The following is a 6,483-nucleotide window of genomic DNA, read 5'->3' as shown; positions in this document are numbered from 1 at the left end:
TAGAAATAACCTGGTTAAAGAAAAACTTAATGATGCCCCTCTGTGCCTTTGGTATCAGCTGCTGTTAGAGGGGGGGGGTTCTGGATCCAGCTGAGGAATATCATGAAGAGGAGGTTCCTGTGGAGAATGGAATAAACTTAAAGGAAGAGGGAGGAATGCTTACTGGATGTCTGATTTGGATTTTGATCTTTGGTTCAGGGAAGGTGAGCTACGTGAACTGGTGCTGTTCATTTCCAAAACATAAGCAAATTCAAGAATTTTTGTCAGTTGAGGAATAATAGAGTGTTATTTCTGGTAGAAATATTAAGCCCAGTGTATCAGCTATGGTTTGGGGAGCTTTGTGGCTAATATGGGTATTGGCATTTCCAGATTTCTTGGACCTGATTGTGTCTTTTTTCTGATTAGGGAGTTGATGTGACCATCTTGTACCTTTGGATGTGATCATCAGCTGCAGATGTGAAGGTGTATGACTTATCTTCTAGAAACATCAGGTACTGTTCTTACAGTTTATTGAGGTCTTCTTCTAAATCAGAGACTTTTGAGGCAAATCTAATAGTAATTTTAAAAATGCTGTATCAATTTTGATCTCAATTTTTAATTTTATTTATTTTAGTTTTTCATTATACATGGCTGATTTTTTTGTTTGTTTGTTTGTTTTTTGTTTTTTTTTGGAGGAGTGTAAAAAATGTTTTAAAAATATGATTTCTTTATTACTTTGTCAGATTTCTTCACTGACTATTTTCTTCACTGACTTCACTTTCCTAGGGAGGAAACAGCTGTTTTTCAATTTTAACTGCTTGAGCAATGCTTTTGTATCTTGGCTTGTGCAGGAATAATTATGAAGTTAACATGAAATTGTGGAGGTACTGTTTTTTAAAGGATTCATATAATTTAATTACAACAGCTCCCTTACTATTTCCTTACTACTTTGAGAACTGCAAAGTAGCAAAATAAATTTGGGAGGCACAGTGAGAGTAAATGATATCATAAATATATTCCTAGATAAAGGAGATATGTCTAGGAGACATCAGGAAACCTGTTAAATAAATCTGATCTTGTTTGCCACTAAACTTAAACATTTTTTCTGGACATAAATATACCTTTTCATGTCGGAATTTACTGAGGGGGAAAAGGAGGCAACCAGAGATGGTGGTGAAAAGTGAAAGGAAAGAGAGGTCTGAATCTAGAATTGCAAAGATGACAAAACTAACTTGAGAACAAATGCAGGAGCGCAGTCTGAATTCATTGCCTTTCATAGTTGCTGGTTGAGCTCAGTGCTAGAAGAACACAAAGCAACATGGAATTGGTACATTCTTTTCAGTGAAAAAGTGAGATAAATTTAACTGTTAGTGAGTAGGGTTGGAGGAAGTAAAGAGATGGGCATGTTTCACATTCTAGATGCCTTTAAAAGCAAAGCAGAAGGCATACTCTCAGAACCTATCAAGGGCATGCAATTCAGATGTATTTAAATATTAAACATTTTGTGTATATCATGCAATATCTGATAAAAAGTGCTTGCTGCAAAATGAGATTTTAGACTTGTTTCTTTTGTCAGCTGTTACTCTGATGGAACACTTGCTGTTGATTCCTCTACCTACTTTCTAAACAAATTTCTAGGTTTGTTCTTTGGTTCATGTTTTAAACATGTTTGTAGAAGGAAATTATAACCAATTTATCTGAAAATTTAGTTTATATCGATCTACAATATTACACTACAAATCAATTAAATTATACTGTTGTGTATTTGTATTGCTTCAATAAATACTTCACTTTGCAGTGTATCTTGGCCACTAATTAACTCATCTGCTGCTGATGTCACACATTACTCTCAAAACAGTGTATTATACAGCTGAAGTTTAACAATGCCGATGTTTATGAGCCATAAGTATACAGTTTTAGGGTAACTTTTCTATAATGGATGAACATAATTCTCATTTTTATAGATTGAATTTATAGTTTTAAAGAAGAGATTAGGTAGATTGTTGAGATAAAAAATGACTGTAGAACTTGTGGATGGCTATTACTGTTGAAGAAGCATCCAGTCATTCAACACACTTAACATCATGTAACTGCCAAAATCAAGCTTAAGAGCCTGTGACCCTGAGCCAGCTGCTAAAGGACTTGGACCTTTGAGACTGCAGTTAGAGATTCAGGAGCTCTTCAGAATGTGCTCAGTCGTTATCTCCAGTTACTTGAAAACTGTAAGATCTCTAACAGTCAAAGGAAATTGCACCAAAGCATTTGCATTACCAAATCCCTTGAGGAAGGCAATGTTAAAGAGAAAGGAAGGCTGCAGTACGGCTTAACAGTGGCTCAGGAGAAGAGCTTCCAATAAATCTTTCTTTGCCTTTCCACTTTAAAAGTATTTTTGAAGTAATTATGTTCTGTTGGAACAGCAGAAAAAGCAGGCATATTCTGTGGAAATTGCTTACTGCTCTGTTTATACCTATTTTTCTTCTATATTTGGCATTGTCTTCTACTTTAGCCATGCTGAATGTGCTAACTTCTCTCACTCTAAGCCTGCAAGCTCTGTCATAGAACAATTCCTCTGTAGTTGCATGCTCCAAATTTAATTACTTGAATTATGCTCCCGGGGCCACAGCAGTTCAAGCATGTTTGAAAGAAGTGCTGTAACCTTGACACAAAAAGTTTGGTTTTGTTTATTTTTTTCATAAAACATTTTGGAAAATTAAATTCAGTGTAGTTTCTCATGTACAACTTCTGGAAGGGAAACTTAACTTTTTTTTAATCTTGATTCTTCTAGGAAATGTAGTACATATAACTGATTGGTCGTTTATTGTGACCTTTCTCCTGTTAGGCAAGAACTGAGAACTGAGACTCAGTGGATAAAGGTCCCTGGGACAACGGAGAACCAACGTGACAGAGGGTCAAAATAAATCTTCGTGCAGGAGCATAGAGCTGTTCCAAGTAGCCTTCTATGGACATTGCCTTCATCCTATTTTTTGATAGGGCAGTTTCCACAGTTACCAGCTCTTCTGTTTGAGGTTTCTGTGCTGTCTCCTATCTGTATTACTGAACATAGCTCTTCCATTAGTTAAATGCTACATTCCCTGTCATGGAGAATATCACAAAGAATAAGAATTTGGCAAAGGTTTTATTTGAGCTATTATTATCTGTGGTTATTCTGTACAGAAGGTGCTTGTTTAGTGTGATGTCTTACTGTCTGGGGACTGTGAAATAAAATCAGTATAAAAGTTTTGACCACTAGTAATGACTTCAGTTACATCAGAGTGCCTAGGCTGAATTAGTAAAATGTTGGTTGGTTGGTTTTTTTTTTTTTGTTTGTTTTTTTTGCAGGTCTCCAAGAAGCCAGAGTATACACAGTCAGTCATGCATTGAGCACTCATCCTCAAGATTAGGTTCTGTATTAAACATCATCTTGTTTAGTGATTACCTTAGCCCAGGAAATTGAAATTTGTGGTTTGCACAAAAGAAAGTATGCATGCTTTTACACTGTAGGAATTTCCAGGTAAGGTTAAAATATAAAAAGCGGGAGGCTTTTTATGAGATAAGCATTCAAAATGTAGAAAGATGAATATAAAGATGAATATGTTTGATGGTGTATGTGTGGGACCTATAACAAAAAAATATCTGAAAGTTACTCTTATGTGTCATAAATGGAGTTTTCACATAAACAATATTTTTAAATGGGTATTTTTCATATTAAAAATGATTAAACTAGTGTTTTCAGCCTGTGGTTGCAAGGGCCCTACGGTGAGGAGAAGGAGGAGGGAAAGACTCTCACTCAAATTAAGACCTCATCTCTGTCACATTAGCTGTCAGCAGCTGAATTTTCTCACGATACAAGGAAGTGTGTCCTTCTGTTGTTTCAAACTGGTACATATGTCTGCCTGCTTATTAGAAGGAATTTCATGCTGAGAATACATGGTGTGGATGCTCATAAAATTCACTGGCTTACTGGACAGGATAAAGGTGTTAACTTTAACCTACTGGAAGTATTGAATACTTTGCCACTAAAATCTTAAACAGCAGAGATAAGCTGTAATTCTATGATAAATCTGCTGATTTCTATCATAAGCTCACCAATGCTCTTTCTATATTATCCTATAGAATACTAATTTGGATATTTAAGTTCTAAATAGTGTGAATGTAAGATTAAGTTCTCAGAACCTGTAAAAAGCAAAGCTTTATGTGTAAAGGCCATTATTTTGTGCTGAACTGTCTCAAAGGAGAGTACAAAGCAAATCTGTTCCTCTCTGTATTTTACAAGAGAATTGATCATCTGCAGGTGACTGAAACTACACTTACTTTGTCAGACCCTAGGTAAACTATTTCTTTTGCCTGTAGTCTTGATTTAGTTTGTTGTGGAATTGTGCGTGTGGTGTCTTTAATTTCTTCTATTATTGATATCTACTTTACCCTTAAGCTCTTCCAAAAAAATGGCCAAAATATCAAAGGCATACTGACAAGAATTGATTATGAACTACAGGGCAAAGAATGCTTTTCCCACATCCAAGAACTGTGGACTAAGAAATATATAATTCATGCACCAAATAACACTAACTGGGTTTGTTTTTTTTTTTTTTAATGCATAAGTAGGTATGCTAATAATGTAAAAGAAAAGGCCATCTTTTGTGTATGTGATGAAGAAATAGAGGTGATGTCTGAAAATATTAATCAAGCCTAAAAGTTAAGTTTTTTAGAAAGTGCCTGCTGCTTTTGTCACAAATTCTTGATATTAATGTCCCAGCAACTATGTTTGCAGACATAGTACAATATCATACAATATAGCATAGTACCACTGGAGACACTTTACTTCAAATGTGTATTCCTTTGTTTGTGAAGCACCTCTGAGCATAGGTTCTAAAAATTCTAAAGTTCTGTAATTTTTTGGGTAAAGTAACATACCTGTCACAGAATTTCTAGCAAGCAATCTGTGCCAATTCCTAGACCTCACTAAGATATACTTATTCTTTAAAGAGTAACTTTGTAAGCTATTTTGTTGTTTTCTCCTTGTGTAAGTAGTAATATATTCCTCCATGCCCGTATTCTGAGGTAAACTGTTCAAGTTAAAAAGTGGTATCAACCAATAAGTTGAAATAAAGCAAATCTGACTTCTTCATCTTTGCTGCCAAAAATCTTTCACTGGAAAGATTAGTTTATTTTCTAAAGTTGTAGTTTTGCCACCTCCACCAACTTCTCTTTCCTAGCCCTTGCTCCTGGGATCTAGTAGCATTAATAATTGCTAAAGTGCTGAAACATTACACTTAAATGTCACTAATCTCAATTAAGAAAAAAATGTATTATGGTTCAAGCAATGTTTAAGTTGGTAGAAAATTATACAGAAAACTCTTTGGCTCTTTAAGTTACTGCTTTGATGTTAGCTTAATGTCTACTTTCCGGCAAGAATAATACAGAGATTTTTATGAACATTTGACTTTACTGTGATTGCTGCTAGGGACTGTCATTCTACGGAAGGTAAATTGTATGTGTGGCTACAGACTGATAAAATTACTTCCATTCATTAAATTACAAATCTCTCAGAATCAATAACGCTAATATTTTCCAGCATCTACAATTTAAGCTATGCTTAGTCTTTACTGGTCCAATTGAGAACTTTATACTCTTAATTTCTTCTGGGAGTGATAGTCGTGTGTAACAGCATAACATAGGAAAGGTAAGGCTGTGTAACCCTTTAATATACAACTGATCATTTCCCTGGAAGGAAACAAAGAAGTAAGGGAGTATTGTATCTGACAAAAAATAATGAAGCAAAAGAATAGGAAAAACAAATACTGTTTATGTTAAATTTGATTTAGTAAAGTACTTGGTGCACAGAACTATGCAAAACATTCAAAGCACATTAAGTCTGGAGAGTTCACAAAGATGAACCTTAGAATTCTGAATCAGTAGGCAAAGACAGCACCTGGCTTACCAATTTAAGGTAGAGAAACCTTGAATACTGTTAAACAGGACATGACTTCAGTTAGCACCTCAGGTTTCAAGAATTGCAATGGATGCTATTTTTGTATTCCAAAGATTTTAAAATGACCTCTCACTTATTTCAGTAATTTAATGTGTATTGAAACATTCAGAAGAGTCTGATACTACTTTTTTTTTCTCCTGTTAAAGATGATTGTGAGTTGGCCCCAAACAACAATTTTTTTTTTTTTTTTTTTCCTCTGTCAGGGATATAAGGAGAAGAAGGACTGATATACAAAAGACAATTATCCTCTAAACTTGAGAGTCTATAAGTTTGGTAACAATTGCACCTTCAACTCAAACTGTATAAGCTGGACAAGAATTTTAAGGCAAAATTTTAAGAACTGATTATTTTAATAATTTTAAGGAGTATTACTTTTGTTTCTTGAGGTTGCACGCATTGCAGGTAAGAACTGTGGAACCTAATTTTTGGCTTTGCCTATGAACATAATCTTCAGAAATCATGTTAACTCTTCAGTAATTTTAATGCTTCAGTAATTTTTGATAGCACAGGTTGGA

General features: G+C 34.7%; 1 long non-coding RNA gene across 1 annotated transcript; it reads left to right on the top strand.

Annotated features, from left to right (window-relative positions):
- Nucleotides 1-5,460, top strand: LOC125696354 (uncharacterized). The gene is made up of 3 exons (XR_007378315.1): nucleotides 1-203; nucleotides 406-491; nucleotides 2,819-5,460. It is a non-coding gene; the product is annotated as an uncharacterized LOC125696354 (long non-coding RNA).
- The last annotated feature ends 1,023 nt before the right edge of the window (nucleotides 5,461-6,483 follow it).

The sequence above is a fragment of the Lagopus muta genome, chromosome 7 (genome assembly GCF_023343835.1).
Source record: "Lagopus muta isolate bLagMut1 chromosome 7, bLagMut1 primary, whole genome shotgun sequence".
NCBI lineage: Eukaryota > Metazoa > Chordata > Aves > Galliformes > Phasianidae > Lagopus > Lagopus muta.
The sequence above is the reverse complement of the archived record's forward strand: the minus strand, read 5'-3'. Positions and strand labels throughout refer to the sequence as shown.